This window comes from Cervus canadensis, chromosome 29 (assembly GCF_019320065.1).
Source record: "Cervus canadensis isolate Bull #8, Minnesota chromosome 29, ASM1932006v1, whole genome shotgun sequence".
In the NCBI taxonomy this organism is placed as follows: domain Eukaryota; kingdom Metazoa; phylum Chordata; class Mammalia; order Artiodactyla; family Cervidae; genus Cervus; species Cervus canadensis.
This window is the reverse complement of record NC_057414.1, coordinates 38805120-38823675: the sequence shown is the minus strand read 5'-3', so window position 1 is coordinate 38823675 and position 18556 is coordinate 38805120. Positions and strand designations below refer to the sequence as shown.

The window sequence follows — 18556 nt, the reverse complement described above, 5'->3', positions numbered from 1 at the left end:
CAGCACCCCTTCCTGCTCTGAGGGAGTCCTTCTTGCTCCAGAAACAAGGGCGTTTTGTGCCCCATCAGGAATCAGGGAAAGAATGGAATGCCTTTGTGAACGCCACCTCCTCCAGCTAACAGGCAGGAGCAGACCTAGAGAAAGAGGCGAGTTAGGACCGTTTCTCCTCCCCCCGGCCCCCACCCCTCCGTTCCCATCGTGTCACTTTAGCGCCATCTGCAGGAAGAGCCGAAGAATAGCCCTGCCAAGAAAAAGGTACTTCAAACCGGGCTGGACGGCTTCTCAAGAGACTAGGACCACAGGACAAAAGACAGAAGAGATGGTCTTGGCCGTCTCAGCTCCTGCCCCCACCCCTCAGCAGGAAGCCTAGGTCCCCAAAGGGTCAGCTCACTTGGCTGATACTACTTCGAGGCAGGCCCTACCTTTCTCCAGCAGAACAACTTCCCCAGACAATTTGGAGATGAATGAGAGGCAACCTGGCATCTAGGGACAAGATCATATTCTCCCAGGCCTCCCGCAGGCTTTTGGAATCCTCAGATTCCTTTTTTGGAGACTGGTTCTGATTTTACAGAACTGATGCTGACCCATCTGGAAATTCCGACAGGAAGTTAGTTGCTCACCTGTATAGCACAGAACAACAAGTGTCCCACACTAACCTCTAGGCTCCACAGAGTTTGAGACGTCCCTGGTTGCTCAGACAGCAAAGAATTTGCTTGCAGCACAGGAGACCCGAGTTCGATCCCTTGGTTGGGAAGATTCCCTGGAGAAGGGAATGGTACCCACTCCAGTATTCTTGCCTGGAGAATTCTATGGACAGAGGAGCCTGGCAGGCTACAGTCCATAGATAGGGTCACAGAGTTGGACACGACTGAGTGACTAACACTTTGTTCTTAGGATTTTTGGCGACACACACAAACTGCATAACTCCAGGAATCAGACTGTCACGCAAAGTAGATCTGAAAAATGTTCTTACTTGTCCCTCCCAGTCCGTGTATTCCCCCTGCCTCCCAGCTGCAGAAATCCCTCTTGGTATTTCTGACCCGGCTAGCACCACCACTCACGCAGTACTCAACCTAGAAATCGGGGAGTAGCCTTAGATTCCTCCTCTCATTCCCTGTACCCCGTTGGTCTACTCACCGCCCCCACCCTGAATAGTTCCCAAATTCATTCTGTTTTCTCCCTCCCTCCCCCCTCCCGCCTCCATCACTACCCTAATGAAGGCCTCTTGCCTGAAACGTTAAAATAATCCCTTAAAAAAAATAATTCCTTAATTCAGGAGTGAGCAAATTTTTTCCATAAAAGGCCAGATAGGGACTTCCGTGGTGGTTCAGTGGCTATTCCATGCTCCCAGCCCACTCCATGCTCCCAGAGCAGGGAGGCCAGGTTCCATCCCTGGTCAAAGAACTAGATCCCACACGTTGCAACTAAAGACCCGGTGTGCTGCAACTAAAACCTGGCACAGCCAAATAAATAGATATTTTAATAACTAAATAAAAGTGGTTTTTTTTTTTTTTTAAGCCAGATATGAGACTCTATGAGCCAAGAGGGGGCTTCCCGCATGACTCAGCAATAAAGAAACTTCCTGTAATGCAGGAGACCAGGGGTTTAGTCCCTGGGTCGGGAAGATCCCCTGGAGGAGGACATGGCAACCCACTCCAGTACTCTTGCATGGAGAATCCCATGGACTGAGGAGCCTGGTGGGCTACAATCCATAGGGTTGCAAAGTCAGACATGACTGAAATGACTGATCACACACGCATGCACAAGCCAAGAGGCAAAATGAAGAATATTTTTTAGGTTCTTATATATCATATAGTCTCTGTCACAACTGTCCAAGTCTGCCACTGGGGTCCAAAGCATCTGTGAACACCACATACATAAATGAACATGACTGTGTTCCAATAAAGCCTGATCTGAATTTTTCACTGAGATTTGAATTGTCTATAGTCCTCTTGTGTCACAAAATATTATTTCTCTTTTGATTTTCTTTTGATTTAAAAATGCAAAATCCATTCTTAACTCACAGTGGTATAGACCCACATGCCATAATTTGCCAGTCCCGGTGCAAATCGGTCCCACTCCCCTCCATTCCCCCTGCTTCAGCCAAAGGGCTTTTGCCAAAACACAGATCTGATGCTATCAATTCCTTGCTAACAACTAGGCACTTGAGATTAAAAAGCAAGCCACGTAGCCTCCAATAACCTTAACACTCAGACCCACTTCATTCATTCTGCCTCTTTTGTCTGTGACTCCTCCCCACACAGCCCTTACTCCCAGCCTCTGAGATTCTCCTAGTCCTCACACAGGCCTCAAGCTCATTCCAAGTGTTTACTCTTCTGCTTGGAATATTCTCACCCTAAAAAGGAAAAAGTTCTGTTTCCTTTATTCTCCACTTACAAAACTTCTGATATTAAATCTATGGTTTTTGTTTTTCTTTTTCCCATACCAACCAATTCTCCAACATGAGCTGGCGGTGTCCTGTGATCCAATTCTGAAAGCATCTACCTGAAATTAATATCAAATCCTACAAGTTAAGGACTCGGTCTCACAACATGGCCCACCTTTCAGACACCAGTCCCGAGTAAGGGGTCCCCAGTTTACCCATACCTCTCTCTGATTTGGCTACAAATTGGAGGTTCCCATAACTCCAACTCAAGTTTAATAATTTGCTATAAGAGCTCACAGGACTCAAGGAAAGACTTACATTTACCATTTTTATAATAAAGGATATGGTAAAGGATACAAATCAGGAGCCAGATGAAGAGTTGCAAAGGGTGAGATCCAGAGGGTCCCAAACAAAGGAGCATTCGTATCCATGGAGCTGGGATGCCCCACCCTCCCAGCACATGGACATGTTCACCAACCCAGAAGCTCTATGAACTGCAAGTTTTAGGGACTTTTATGGAGGCATTCATAAAAGTTATGACAAACCTAGACAGCATATTACAAAGCAGAGACATCACTTTGTTGACAAAGGTCTGTATAGTCAAAGCTATGGTTTTTGCAGTAATTCTGTACAGATGTGAGAGTTGGACCATAAAGAAGGCTGAAAGCCAAAGAATGGATGGTTTTGAACTGTGGTGTAGAGAAGACACTCGAGAATCCCTTGGACTACAAAGAGATCAAACCAGTCAATTCTAAAGGAAATCAGTCCTGAATATTCATTGGAAGGACTGATGTTGACTGAAGCTGAATACTTTCCAGTACTTTGGCCACCTGATGCAAAGAGCCGACTGATTGGAAAAGACTCAGATGCTGGGAAAGATTGAAGGCAAAAGGAGAAGGGAGTGACAGAGGATGAGATGGTTAGATAGCATCACCAACTCAACGGACATGAATTTGAGCAGACTCTGGAAGATAGTGGAGGACAGAGCGGCTTGGCGTCTGTCAGGGTTGAAAAGAGTCGGACACCACTTGGTGACTGAACAACAATATCATGGAGGTTTCACCGTGCGTGTGTTATCACTCAGTTGTGTCTGACTCTTTGCATCCCATTGGACTGTGGCCTGCTTCAGTCTCCTCTGTCCGTGAGATTCTCCAGACAAGAATACTGAAATGGGTTGCCATTCCCTTCTCCAGAGGATCTTCCTGACCCAGGGACCAAACCCGGTCTCTCATGTTAGAGGTAGATTCTTTACCATCTGAGATGCCAGGAAAGCCAATTATTAATTAACTCAACCTCTAGCCCTTCTCCCCTCCGTGGTGGATGAGGGGTGGGGCTGAAAGTTCCAAGCATCTAATCATTGCTTGGTCTTTCTGATGAGCAGCCTCCATTCTGAAACTATTCAGGAGCCTATGAAGAATCACCTTGTTAGAACAAAAGACATCACCTTCTTGTCACCCAGGAAACTCTAAGGGATTTAGGAGATCTGTGTCGGGTGATGGTATAGTTGCTAAATCGTGCCTGACTCTTTCGAGACCCCATGGACTGCAGCCGACCCCATGGACGGTCACCTGTCCATGGAATTCTCCAGGCAAGAATACTGGAATGGGGAGAAGGAAATGGCAACCCACTCCAGTGTTCTTGCCTGGAGAATCCCAGGGACGGAGGAGCCTGGTGGGCTGCCGTCTATGGGGTCGCACAGAGTTGGACATGACTGAAGCGACTTAGCAGCAGCAGCAACAAGAAGTGATCAGCTAATAGCCTTTGTGCATGGCTACTTTTGAAAGACACATCACATTTTGAACCCAGAGGGATGGGATGGAGAAGGAGGTGGGAGGGGGGATCGGGATGGGGAACACATCTAAATCCATGGCTGATTCATGTCAATGTATGGTAAAAACCACTACAATATTGTAAAGTAATTAACCTCCAACTAATAAAAATAAATGGAAAAAAAAAAAAAAAGAATACTGGAATGGGTTGCCATTTCCTTCTCCTGGGGATCTTCCCCACCCAGGAATCAAACCTGGGTCTACTTGCATTGCACGACCAGGGAGCCAGGGTTTGTGAACCTGAACAAATCGCTTTATTTTAAGAAAGAACAATTATGCGGAGCCCGTCACAAATGAAACACTCAGAAAGCGCTGGCTTCCTGCCTCACCCCCTGCAGCAGGTAAAAGCATTTCACTTGTCCTTTCTCCTGCTTCTCTGCCTCTGCCCAGCCAAGGAGGGAGAAGTACAGCGGCACGTATTAGACCACAGCCCCTCAGTGCCTAAAGGACTAGGCCCATTGTCTGTGACATGGTAGACAACAAACGATCGTTATTATAGTACATTTTTGCTTATTAGTATATTTTGCCTTAGACGACTGGGAATCGATCGGGAAGCCCGTTGGTTTCTCTGACTCCTATTACCATTCTTCCCTCTGCTGGCATGTGGACAAACTGTCTTTCTGAATCTTAAAAATTCCTCAAGATGGATGTTATTATCCCTATCTGTGATATAATAAGAAATATATATTTAGTCTTTACCCCCAGTTCCTGACATAGAGCTTCTAAAACTCTTGGAATTTCCTGAGTGGTAGACGTGAGGGGAGCGTCTTTGGTTATTCACCACGAGCCCATTTCAGCCTTACCTGAGTTTGTGCCAGTGAGGGGCCTCCAGGGAGGCCTGAATAACTTCAGGACAAGGACTGGTGACCAGAGGAATCCACGGTGTGAACAAGTGTTGGAACTTTCAGCCCCACCTCTTACCTCTGGGAAGGGGAGCGAGGTTAATCACTAATGGGCAATGACCTCCTGAGCCGCACCTATTCAATGGAACCTCCATAAAAACCTCTGAACAATGGAGTTCAAAGAGTCTGGGTCAGTGTACACAGCAAGGTGTGGGGAGGGTGATTCACCCGCCCGGAGAGGTCAAGGAAGCTCCTCACACCTTCCCTCCCCCATACCTTGCTCTTTGCGTCTCTTATATTTGCCTGTTATTGTGCTTAGTCGCTCAGTCGTATCCGACTCCTTGCGACCCCATGGACTGTAGCCCACCAGGCTCCTCTGTCCATGGGGATTCTCCAACCAAGAGTGGGTTGCCATTTCCTTCTCCAGCAATCTTCCCAACCCAGGGATCAAACCCAGGTCTCCCGCATTGCAGGCAGATTCCTTACCGTCTGAGCCACCGGGGAAGCCTGTTCCCGAGTTTTATCCTTTCTAATAAACTGGTGCATGTGCGTGCGTGCATGCTCAGTCGCTCAGTGGTGTCCGCTCTCTTGCAACCCTATGGACTGTAACCCGTCAGGCTCCTCTGTCCATAGGATTTCCCAGGCAAGAATCCTGGAGTGGATTGCTATTTCCTTCTCCAGGGGATCTTCCCAACCTAAGGCTCTAACCCAGGTCTCCTGCGTTGGCAGGCAGATTCCTTACCACGTGAGCCACCAGGAAGCCCAGGAAAGTAATAGTACTAAGTAAAGTTCTTTGCTGAATTGAGTGGTCTCTAGTTGTCCTAAAAGAATAATTGGGGAACTTCCTTGGAGGTCCTGGAACTTCCTTGGAGGTTAAGACTTGGCGCTTCCATTGCAGGAGGCATGGGTTCATTCGTGTCGCAGGCTAAGATCCCTCATGCCACACGGCACAACCAAACTAAGATTTTTAAAAAGAGAATAACTGAAACTGAGGAAGGAGTTGTGGGAACACTGAATTTATAATACCCATGACAGTCTGGGACTTGCAACTGGTACCTCAAATGGGGCCAAGTCTTGGGGGAAGAAGCCCTTAACTCATGATGTCTGTGCTAATTCATGGTAGATAGTGTCAGAGGTGAATTGAATTGTAGGTCTTCCCCACCCACCGCCAGTTACTGTCCAGAGAAGCAGAGAATTGGTTGGAGTGAGGGGGAAAAAGAGAACACACATACACACACACACACACACACACACACGGTGTCAGAAGTGTTGTGGGTAAAAACAGTTCAGACTATATCACAGATGAGGAAACTGAGATTTAGTCCAGAGTAGACCAAGGAGCACATCCCCAGATAATCTTCAAAGCCATCCTCTCCGCCACCCAGTTTATCAGCAGTCGTGTTCTGATCTCTTCAGCCCCAGGAATCTCACTCTCCACACCCAGAGTCCTCAGCTGCTCCTTCTTCCAGAGCTTAAGCTCTAACGTCCTCGCTCCCGCTCCCCACCCACAACAAACCCTGTCCTTTTTCTCCCAGTCTTCTCCCTGCCATGGCTTTCTCCTTCAACCACGCCCTCTTCTATCCACACCACAAATATCCATGATCCCTGGGCCCCTTGCTTCCCCTGCGAACTCACCACCCTGGACCAACCCTACCAACCATCCATTTCCTCTAGTCCTACACAGAGGCAGTCAGTCACTGCTGGAAAAAGAAGTCCTGCCACCTTGCAGATTCGGGTTTCCCAAGTGGCACAGTGGGCTTCCTTGATGGCTCAGATGGTAAACAATCTGTCTGTCAATGCCGGAGATGCGGGTTCGTACCCTGGGTGGAAAAGATCCCCTGGAGAAGGAAATGGCAACCCACTCCAGTATTCTTGACTGGAGAATCGCATGGATAGAGGAGCCTGGTTGGCTACAGTCCACGGGGTTGCAAAGAACTGGACACAGCTGAGCACACACACACACCTTGCAGACTGGCCCCAGAACCAGTTCAGGGTTCCTGACCTCAGCCCATGGGCCTCATGGCACCATCTAATCACCCTAGTACTTGACCTCGGTCAGCTCCCTTGCTTTATTCCCAGAAGTGCTCCCAGCTTTCCCCTGTCTCCTCATGACGCCTACTCTCCTCGCTCACAAGAGACCTTGCCTCCTGTGTGTTCATTTAAATGCACTAAGATTCAAACTCTTTGTTTAAGAAATCACGCAGTCACTGCGGCAATTATTTCACCTCCTGCACGTGAGAGAAGAGACAGGTGCCAGTGCCCCCCTTCTGGTTTCACACACACACACACACACACAAAGCTCACAGGTATTTATACCTTTTAGAAAACAGAGATGTGAATTTAAATATTATTGCCAGGGCAACGCATTATTAAGGAAGACAAGCAATCAGAATCACAAGCTTTTTAAAAGTTAAAGGTTACTTTCATAAGACAAAGCGACAGCCTCTTAAATGTTATTGTCTGACAAAACTCCCTTGTTAGAAATAACACTTGCAAGGATGGTTTTATGATACAGAAAAGACTCTGCTTTTATTTCTGCTGCTTCAGAAGAAGAGGGAACATCATTCCCTGATCATAGTGAGATTTCTTTTTTCTTTTTGTCTGCCACCGCATTAAGTGGTCTGGAGCTTTCAAGGCCAAGCACTGAAATTCCATGACTTAGCACCAAGAGAAATAAAGGCAGGTCTGAAGTGGGCTTGAGAGGGTAACAGGCAGGAAGGCCAGGGGTCTCCAAACGGAGGAAATAGGCTGCAGTGTCAGACATTTTTATCTCTCTCTTAAGCAGCAGGAGGAAACAAACTGGTGTTATATTTTTTCCCCTTCTCTATACAGATATAAAAGAGGTTTCTCTTAAAATACTGTGTTGCCATAATGACACCTGGTTCCACCTGAAGTTAACTTTTCTCAAACCTTGAGCTAACCAATGCGTTTTTCTTATGGAAATGTTTGTCTTAAGCTATGTTAATGCACTATGCCTTTACCCTAGACTCTGTCTTCAAGTGCGTTCCACCTAAAGGCTCAGAACCAACTTGACAAACCAGTTTGTTATACTCATATGCTGTTCTCCTAATCTATGTGAATGAAACTATATATTAGTATGGACATCTGCCTTTCTACAAGATTCATGTCAATCGTTTTATGGCTTAGGATGACTCACCTGGTGCCATTCTCTGAGTTTTGAGACATTCCCTTCTCTAATTAGCAGACTGCTAGGAGCTATATAACATCTGGCTAAAGACTAGCTGGGGGGCACTCTTTCTGTCCCCTTCTGATATCTATGTCAGAAGCTTTCTCTATCTCTTTTATACTTCAATAAAACTTTATTGCACAAAAGCTCTGAGCAATCAAGCCTCGTCTCTGGCCCCGGAATGAATTCTCCTCCGGAGGCCAAGAATCCTGGTGTCTTGTGTGGTTCAGCAACAACCTTTCAGGCTGTTCACACTGCCTGGCCATGCATCCACATTTCCCTAGACAGCGGCTCTACCATTTATCTCCGTTAGGGCCGATCCAGCTCCAGTGTACATGAGTCAGCTGGCACTAGAAAGCAGATTCAGGTTCTGATTCAAGAGGTCTGGGGTGGGCCTGAGAGTCTGCATGTCCAACAAGTAGTTGATGTGCTTAGTCCCATATTTTGTTGTTGTGCGGTCGCTCAGTCTTGTCCGACCCCATGGACTGCAGCACGCCAGGTTTCTCTGTCCATCACCATTTCCCGGAGCTTGCTGAAACCCATGACCATTGAGTTGATGATGCCATCCAACCATCTCATCCTCTGTCACCCCCTTCTCCTCCTGCCCTCAATCTTTCCCAGCATCAGGGGCTTTTCCAGTGAGTCGGCTCGTCACATCAGGTCCCAAGTAGACATTGTGAATAGTATCCTGGATAATTATTCGTATTTTCTCCCCTCTCCGCCAACATTTGGGAGCCCACAGTTCACACTCTCAGCTGGTGACCTTGTTTCCTGCTTCACTGAGAAAATAAAAGCAATCTGTGGATGGAATTCCACAAACTCCATCCCCCACCCCACCCCACCATCTACTCACCAGCTCTATACTTGCTGCTCCACCTTCTCCGTGATCAGCACCCAGTAAAAGCTGTCCCCCTCCACTCCCACATTAGATCCCATTCCCTCTCTTGACCTCAAAGGCATCTGTCCAGCAGGTTTCCTCTCTTCAGCATTTCGCACTCTCTGCTGAGGCACATATGCTGTCATTGCATCCATCTTAAATAAATAATTAGCCTTGTGTTGCATATTTGAAAGTTGCTAAGAAAGTACATCTTAAAAGTTCTCACCACAAGAAGAAAAGAACTCTGTAACTATGTTTGATGTTAGATAGAGTAGCCCCCATTGTGGTGATCACTTTGCCAAATATACAAATATCAAATCAGGAAAATTGAACCAGGATATCTGAAACTCAATAATGTTGTATGTCAATTATACCCCAATTAAAAGATAAAATAGGGAGCTTCCCAGGTGAACCAGTGGCTTAAGACTCTGAGCTCACAATGAAGGGGGCCTGGGTTTGATCCCTAGTCAGGGATCCCATAGGCCGAAACTAACTATTTCACATGCCACATTGAAGATTGAAAATTGCAAGTGCCGCAACTAAGACCCAGAACAACCGAATAAACTAAAAAATATAAATATTTAAATAGGACTCCATGCTTCCATGACTCCCAAATCTACATCTCTAGCCCAGAACACCATGAACACCAGAGCAGCATGTCCAACTAACATCTTGACACATCCACTCAGATGTCTGCTAGAACTGAAAAGCATCTGGGCCCAAACTGAGCTGCTAGTTCCCCCTCACTTTTTTTTTTTTTTCCTAATTACTTCACAACATTTCAGTGGGTTTTGTCATACATTGATATGAATCAGCCATAGATTTACACGTATTCCCCATCCCAATCCCCCCTCCCACCTCCCTCTCCACCCGATTCCTCTGGGTCTTCCCAGTGCACCAGGCCGGAGCACTTGTCTCATGCATCCCACCTGGGCTGGTGATCTGTTCCCCCCTCACTTTTTAAAGATATTTTTCTTTAATATTTTATTTGTTTATTTATTTGGCTGTGCAAGGTCTTAGTTGGGACACGTGGAATCTTTATTTATGGCATGTGACCTCCTAGTTGTGGTCTGTGGGACTTAGTTCCCCAACCAGGGATCAAACCCGGACCGCCTGCATTGGGAGTGCAGAGTCTTAGCCACTGGACCACCAGGGAAATCCCTAGTTGCTCATTTAAACCCATTTCTCCAGCCGTCTTCCCCACCTCAGTAAGTGGCAAATCCAGTGGTCTAGCTGGCTCAGGCCAAAAACCTTAACAACATCTTTGATTCTCCTATATCCAGCCCCACCTCGGCTCACCATCACCCTTATGTGAACTAGAAGAGGGGGCGTCTTCAGTGCAGACGTGGTACCTCATGTGTGACTTGGCAACAGACACAGCCCTTTGAGAGAAGGAGAAGGTGATCGCCTCCACCCCGGACTCAGGGCCGCTGCAGGTGGAGCAATTCTGCCCTCCAGCCTCGCCCGCGGCCTTGGCTCTGTGCCCGACCGCACACACCTTGGCAGCGCGTCCCCCGTGGCAGCCTCCCAGGCAGTTCCAGTTAGAAGACAATTGTACTTCCTGCTGCTTGGCGCCCACTTCCTGCCCATTTTCCGAGTCTGGTCTTGACAGGTCCTGACAGCCTTTCTGTAAGTTTCTTTGCTGCTTACGAAAACCAAACAACGAAAAAGAAAACCGGGAACTCCGACCAGTACTATCTCAAAACTTTTACAAAGACCTCCCAACCTTACAATTAGAAAAATCCATTTCTCCACCCTTCCCCGGAAGGGCTCTGGAGACGAGCGCCGACCATCTCCTGGTCACCCAACCGCAGGCCACCAGGGCCCGCTCTCTTCTGACGCTGAGCTGGCCTCTTCTTCCTGCCTTCATGTCCCCCCACTCTGTTCTCTTCTCGTCCTCCTCCTTTGCGGGTCCCTCTCTTACTGTCTGTCCTGTGAATGTTACCAGTCCTCAGGCCCCCAAACTCCCCTTCCGCCCTTCACACCCCACACACTCACCTCCGCATCATTCACACTCACCGTATGGACCCCCACCTCTACCCCTCCCCTCTGTGGAAACTGCCACCCGCAAGTCCGCGGGCACCTAAACCCAGCACATTTGCAAGGAGTTGCTCCCATTCCGGCCCACAGCCCCTTCTCTTCCTGCTTGCCGCGCCCCCCTCACACACCGACTCCATGACCCCCGGCTGCTCCTCCAGTCTTCTAAGCTAGACACTCGGGAGTCACCGCACAGCAACCTTCTCCCCTCACATCAAGTCCATCCCTCCTAGGCTATCGCGAAATCCGGAAGCTTCTCTTGAAACATCTGTCCAAGCCATCCCTTCCTCCACAACCCCACAGCCTCCGCCTCATTCTTCAGAATCTGCCAACAGCCTCCTAAACGGCTGCTCGGTCGGACCTCCTTCAGCTTGCTCCACCACAGCCAAGCCAGAGCATAGTTCATTTGCTCAGTCACGTTCAACTCTTTGCCAGGCCTCCCTGTCCTTCACTTGCTCCCAGATTTTGCTCAAACTCATGTCCATTGAGTTGGTGATGCCAACCAACCATCTCACCCCCTGCTGCCCTCTTCTCCTTTTGCCTTCAATCTTTCCCAGCATCTGGATCTTTTCCAATGAGTCAGCTCTTCGCATGAGGTGACTGAAGTATTGGAGTTTCAGCATCAGTCCTTCCGATGAATATTCAGGGTTGATTTCCTTTAGGACTGACTGATCTCCTTGCAGTCCAAGGGACTCTCCAGAGTCTTCTCCAGCACCACAATTCGAAACCACCAATTCTTCAGCCCCCAGCCTTCTTTATGGTCCAACTATGAAAAGATAGAGTGAGCTTTCTAGAATTCTATCCTGACCATGTCACCCCCTACCAAGCATATTTCTCATTCTAACGGGAGCTGCTTTTTTTAAATTTAATTTTATTTTTTTGGCTGTGCTGGGCTTCGTTGCTGTGTGGACTTTTCTCTGGGAGCTACTCTTCATTGCGGTGCACGGGCTTCTCAGTACAGTGGCCTCTCTTGTGGTGGAACCTGGGCTCTAGGGCGCTCAGGCTTCAGTAGTTGCAGCTCCCAGACTCTAGAGCACAACTTCAGTGGTTGTAGCACGCGGGCTTAGCTGCTCTGAGGCATGTGGCATCTTCCAAGATTGGGGATTGCACCTGTGTCTCCTACATTGGCAGGCAAATTCTTTACCACTGAGCCACCAGGGAAGCCTTTTATCTGAGCTTCTTATAGACGCTCATGTTTTATCCCAAATCTTCTGAAACAGAACATTCAGGAGAAAAACCAGGATTTTTCTCTCTAATCATCGTCCTTAGGCATAACTAAGCAAGGCAAACATTGAGCTAGTGATTCCCAAACTGCTGTGGGAATCATTTCAGAAAGTTAATCAAAAATTGACTCCCAGACTCACCCCCTTGGAGACTCCAATTCAGTGGTTGTTGAATGGGAGAGACTTTTACAGAGGATTCTGCGTAACTAGGGTGGCAACCACTAATGTCCAGACAGACCAAGAACGGATAACGTGAGCATGGCTGTACAGTCCTTGGTGTTTGTCTCTGGTTGGCTGTCACTATTCTCCCCAGTTGTTCAAAACCACACTCACTATGGTGTCTCACGGGCTCAAGAGTTGTGGCACACGGGCTTAGCTGCTTCAAGGCATGTTGGATCTTCCCGGACAGTGGAGTCTCAGCCAAGTGGCTGTATGTACATAATGTCCTCTCTTCAGGTGGCCCTGTCCTCTAAGTGCCTGCGGGTGCCTCAGTCTCAGCGCAAATGAAGGCTCCAAGAGGCTGGCCCTGATCTCTCCTGGGCTAAACACTCTGTGTGTACCCCACAAGGCCCAGTTCACCGCTGCCCCACAGCCATAACCTCAGAACTGCAATGATGCACACATCTGCTTCTGCTCCCATCAGTGAGGCCCAGAACACTGGGCAGTGTTTTAGTCTCCTTTATGCCCCAACAAAGGGTTTCCTAGGTGGAGTTAGTGATAAAGAACCCGCCTTCAAATGCAGGAGACATAAGACTTGGATTTGATCCCTGGGTAGGGAAGATCCCCTGGAGGAGGATATGGCAACCCACTCCAGTATTCTTTCCTGGAGGATCCCATGGACAGAGGAGCCTGGCGGGCTACAGCCCATAGGGTCGCAAAGAGTCAGACATGACTGAAGCGACTTAGCATACACGCAAGCACATGCCCCAACACATAGCACACTGATTGGTACTCAGGCCAACGGAAGTGGCAGTTCCCTCCCTGACCCATGCACAGGTATTGATGCCAGAAATCTTGGCTATCTGTGTACTGATGCTGAACAGAAATACAGAGACTGAGTTATGGAGGAGAAAGAAAAAGTAGCTTTATTTCTTTGCCAGGCAAAGAGGGAACACAATAGGCTAGTGCCTCAAAAGCTGTGCCCCACCCCGCCCTGGGGAACAGGAAGAGGTTTTATATCCCAATGAAGATCTTGCTTTTTTTTTCTTTTGCAAAATTTCAAAACAGCCACAGCTGGTATGTCAACACAACAACCATGTCTGGTGTCCCTGAAGTTATTGGCCCATGACCTTTTTAAAATACAGGAAGCTACAAGAGAGTGTGGGCTTCCCCGGTGGCTCAGCGGTAAAGGATCTGCCTGACAATGCAGGAGACGAATGTTCGATCCCTGGGTCAGGAAGATCTCTGGGAGATATTCCTGGAAGTGGCAACCCACTCCAGTATTCTTGCCTGGGAAATCTCATGGTCCGAGGAGCCTGTAACCCTATGGGCTACAGACCAGGGGTTGAAAAGAGTTGGACCTAACTTAGCGATTAAACAACAAAACAACAAGCTCGAGGCACTGGGGAAAGACCAAGTCCAGTGGCACAGAGGGCTTGACTATGGGGCTAAGGGCCGGGTCCAAACAGCAGCTCTGGCAGGACACATGCTCATCTCCTGCAAGAGCACCAAAATTGCAACTCTGCTAAACAACCATAGATAGAAGGACACTGGAACCCACCAAGAAAAAGATACCACACATCCAAAGACAAGAAGAAGCTACATCTAGATGGTAGGAGGGGTGCAATCATGATAAAATCAAATCCTATACCTGCTGGGTCAGCGACCCACAAACAGAACAATATACCAAAGAAGTTCTCCCACTGTTGTGACAGTTCTGAGCCCCACATCAGGCTCCCCAGTCTGGGGATCCGACAAAGGGACTGGGACCCCCTGGGAATCTGACCTTGAAGGCCAGTGGGATTTGGTTATATGACTTCCACAGGACCGAGGAAAGCAGACTCTAGTCTTGGAGGACACAAACAAAATCTTGCACGTACCAAGACCGAGGAAAGGAGCAGTGACCCCACAGGAGACTGAACCAAAACCACCTGCTAGTGTTGAAGGGTGCCCTGTGGAGGCAAGGGTCAGCAGTGGCTCGCAGTGGGGATGGCCACTGACAGCAGCAGTCTCGGAAGGGGCCCCTTGGCATAAGCCTCTTGGAGGTATGCCATTAAGCCACCCATTGAGCCCATAGACCCCAGGGCTGGGTTGCCTCAGGCCAGACAACTACCAGGGAGGGAGCACAATCCCACCCATCAGCAGATAATTGGATTAAAGCTTCATTGGGCTTCCCTGGTGGCTCAGAAGGTAAAGCATCTGCCTGCAATGCAGGAGACCTGGGTTTGATCCCTGGGTCAGGAAGATCCCCCGGAGAAGGGAGTGGCAATCCACTCCATTACTCTTGCCTGGAAAATTCCATGGACTGAGTAGCCTGGTAGGCTACAGTCCATGGGGTCTCAAAGAGTCAGACACAACTGAGCTTTCACTTTTCTTCCCACCAGAGCAAGACCCAGTTTTTCCCACCACCAGTCCCTCCCACCAGGAAGCTTACACAAGCCTCTTAGCCTCTTCCATCAGAGGGCAGACATAAGAAGCAAGAAGAACCACTATTGGCTAGAACAAAAACCACATTACAGAAAGTTAATCAGGATGAAAAAGCAGAAAGTAATGTCCCAGATGAAGGGACAAGATAAAACCCCAGAAAAACAACTAAATGCAGACAGGCAACCTTTCAGAAAATTCAGAATAAAGATAGTAAAGATGATCCAGAATCTCGGGAAAACAATGGAGAAGGTGCAATAAATGTTTACCAAAGAACTACAAGAACTAAAGAACAAACAGTGACGAGTAATACGCTAGAAGGAATCAATAGCAGAATAATGTTCCTTACTCTGTAAACAAGGTCCCCACAGTCCTCATAGATATATCACACCAGCTCAAAAAGGAAAAAAGAAAGTGAAATCTTAGTTAACGGATTATCTCATTTAAATACAAGTGTGTTTAACTCTTAAAGAGGTGAACTTCAGTGCTCAGAAGGCCAACATTTGGTCCTCTGGAAACTAGAAACCATATTAGGAGCAGATTCTTGTTCATCCTGAGTTCAGAAATGAGGATGGTACCAGGAACAGAAAAGTGAAAGTGAAAGTTGGAGCTTCCCTGGTGGCTGAGATGGTAAAGCATCTCCCGCAATGCGGGAGACCGGGGTTCGACCCCTGGGTTGGGAAGATCTCCTGGAGAAGGAAATGGCAACCCACTCCAGGAACAGGAGGGTAACTCAAACACTGTTGAGGACTTCCCTGGTGATCCAGTGGGTAAGACTGCAAGTTCCCAGTGCAGGGGACCCAGGTTCAATCCCCGGTCAGGGAACTAGACCCCGCATGCTGCAACTAAGACCCAGTGCAGCTAAATAATTTACAAAAAAAAAAAAACACCTGTTTGTTGTATATATAGCAGAGATGCTTTTCTGTGGGAGCCACCTGCCCTTGGCCCTCTGCTCTCCTCTCAGGTGAGTCTTGCTGTCAGCTCAGACTGCCCCGGGGAGAGATATCCTGGCCACTTTCCTCATCTGTGATAATAGATAATAGAGAATTCCTTCTTCGAAGGATCGCTGCAGGGACAGCGTCTGTGAATGCGCCTGTCTGTTTCCTTCCTCCCTTCGTGTGGACAGTGAGGGAGAGACCCGTAATGGCACAGCTCTTGCAGATCTCAGAGGGTCTGCAAGTTCATGTTCTCAACTGTTCCTCCACAGCACAGAGGTCAGAGTATTACCAGGATTACTACATAGCACCAGTGGAAATGCCGATGTCTTTATTTAACTCTTGGTTTATTCATTTTGTTTTAAAAATGAATGTTGGGGACCTCCCTGGTGGTCCAGTGGTAAAGAATCCACCTGCCAACGCAGGAACACAGGTTGGCTCCCTGGTGCAGGGAAATTCCTCAGGGGCAACTAGGCCTCTGCACCACAGATATTGAAGCCCGCCTGCCCTAGAGCCCATGCTCCGCAACAAGAGGAGCCACCAAAATGAGAAGCCCGCACCATGTACCGCAACCCGAGTGCAGTGATGCAGACCCAGCACGGCCAAAACTAAAAAATAAATAAGGAAATTATTAAAATGAACGTCAGGGGAGTTATTCCTTAATGGACAGTCTCAGTTTGGCATGATGAAGAAGTTCTGCAGATGGATGGTGGTATGTGTGCACAGAGCTACGAATGTCCTGGAGACCACTGAGCTATTCGCCTAAAAATGGCTAAGATGGTAGTTTTATGCTATGTATATTTTACCACCATTTTAACTGTTAAGGCCACAGTAAGTTGCAAAGTACACAATCGTGATGGTACAAACCGTGAGCCAGAGGGGAGGCCAGGGGTCCGAGGAAGAGAGGGAAAGGAAGGGCTGGAGCTGGGACCCTAGGAAAGGACCGAGAAGGGAAGGGTGGGAAGCCTCAGGAAGAGAAGAGGCCCTGCTTAGATGTGGGCCAGAAGGGGGAGGGCCTGTGGGGAGGGGAGGGAAATCCCAGGCAGAAGGGAGTTCCAGCTGGCAGGCTGCAGGCTGTCTTCTCAGGAACTGAAGTCTCAGAGTGTCTAGTGCACGCATTCCTCCACAGCCCCCAGGCCAAAAGTCAGCAGACAAGCGCTGGGCCTTAATTTGGGGCACCTAATCTTTCGATCAGGCGCCCCTGGTTGACTCAGTAGCCCCCATTCTGCCAGTGCAGAAGAACCCCTAGAGAAGGAAACAGCAATCCACTTCTTGCCTGGAGAATCCCATGGACAGGAGAGCCTGGTGGGCTTTGGTCAGGGGTTGCAGAGTTGGACACAACTTAGTGACTAAACAACACATCTTTCAATCTGTCCCTTACATCAAGACACTCAGACACACAGGCCCTATCCTAGTCATCAGTGGTGGGCCAAGCTCAACCGAGGCTATGAGGCCAACCTAGGAATCATACGACACCAAGTCCTGCGGATCTACCTGCAGGACCCCAGCACTGCCTATCATCTCTGAAGTCTAGCCTTTGCCCTCAGCTACTGGGAAGCGATCTCTAGGCCTCTGGAATGTCCTGACAGGAGTCTGTTAGTCTGGGGACTTCAGATGTGATCTTATGACAAGGGCATTGTGAAAGGGGGGGGGGGCGCCTCTGGAGGGGCTGGAGACTAAAGGTATTAGCCAGAACCTCCCGGAGGGGCTGGAGAACAAACATTAGCCACAGGGGCCTCTGTGACTAAGCCTCAAGAACAACTCTGGACAGCAAAGGGTCTGGTGAGCCTCCCTGCTTGGCCATACTGTGTGTGGGTTGGGCAGAAGGTCTGTGTTCAGGGCTCCACTGGACTCCTCTCAACTGGGAAAGGACCACCAGACGACCCCAGATCAGCCAATCCCAGATGAGCCCAGTGCCTGCGTCCTTGGTTTGTGAATGTATATCCTTTCTCTACAGTAAATCTGTAATCTTGGTGCTTCTCAGTTCTATCTTTCTAGCAAATAACCCACTAAGGATGGTCACAGGGACTCAGAACTCACAGCCGATGTCTGAAATGAGGGCAGTCTTACGGGGACCGCACCTTCCGGTAGAGCAGTTTGCCAACACCGCACCTTCCGGTAGAGCAGTTTGCCAACTCCTGGCTCGCCCACCCCCGACCACGTGCCTTACTATGACCTTCGTCATCTGCCCATCCCTTGCCAACCAGACTTCACCCCTGGTCCTCTCCGCCTGCCCCCTCCTCATTCCTCATTCCACCCAGGGCACTGGAATTCTCCTTCCCAGACATCTAGTAAGTAAATTCCCTCCCGGATTTCAGACCTTTGATTCAATGTCACCTCCCTAGTGAGGCCTCCTCTAGCCCCCACCCCAAACTCCCTCCATGCCCACATTCCTCTTTGTCTGCTCTACTTTCTCCTCTTTGAACACCATCGCCATGTCCACCAAACTCTAAACTTAACGCATCTCATTTCTTCTCCATCTCCTCACTAGAGGATAAGCCCTGAGGAGACGGGGATCTTTGCACTGTTTCCTCCTGTAACCCCAGGACCTAGAACAGTTCCTGGCACATGCTGAGTGCACAATAAATCCTTGTCGAATGAACAACCTGCAGTACTTTTAGAAAACAGGCCACCCCACACCCACCTTTTCTCCCAGA

At 48.6% G+C, this 18556-nt stretch overlaps 1 protein-coding gene across 3 annotated transcripts in view; it reads left to right on the top strand.

The window, feature by feature from the left end:
• Positions 1-14963, top strand: part of CHRM1 (cholinergic receptor muscarinic 1) — a 29600-nt gene extending 14637 nt beyond the window's left edge. For all 3 annotated transcript variants that reach the window (XM_043452631.1, XM_043452632.1, XM_043452633.1), the window contains one exon: positions 14953-14963. The gene's annotated coding sequence lies outside the window, so the exon portion shown is untranslated. The remainder of the gene's footprint in view (positions 1-14952) is intronic.
• Positions 14964-18556: the final 3593 nt, after the last annotated feature.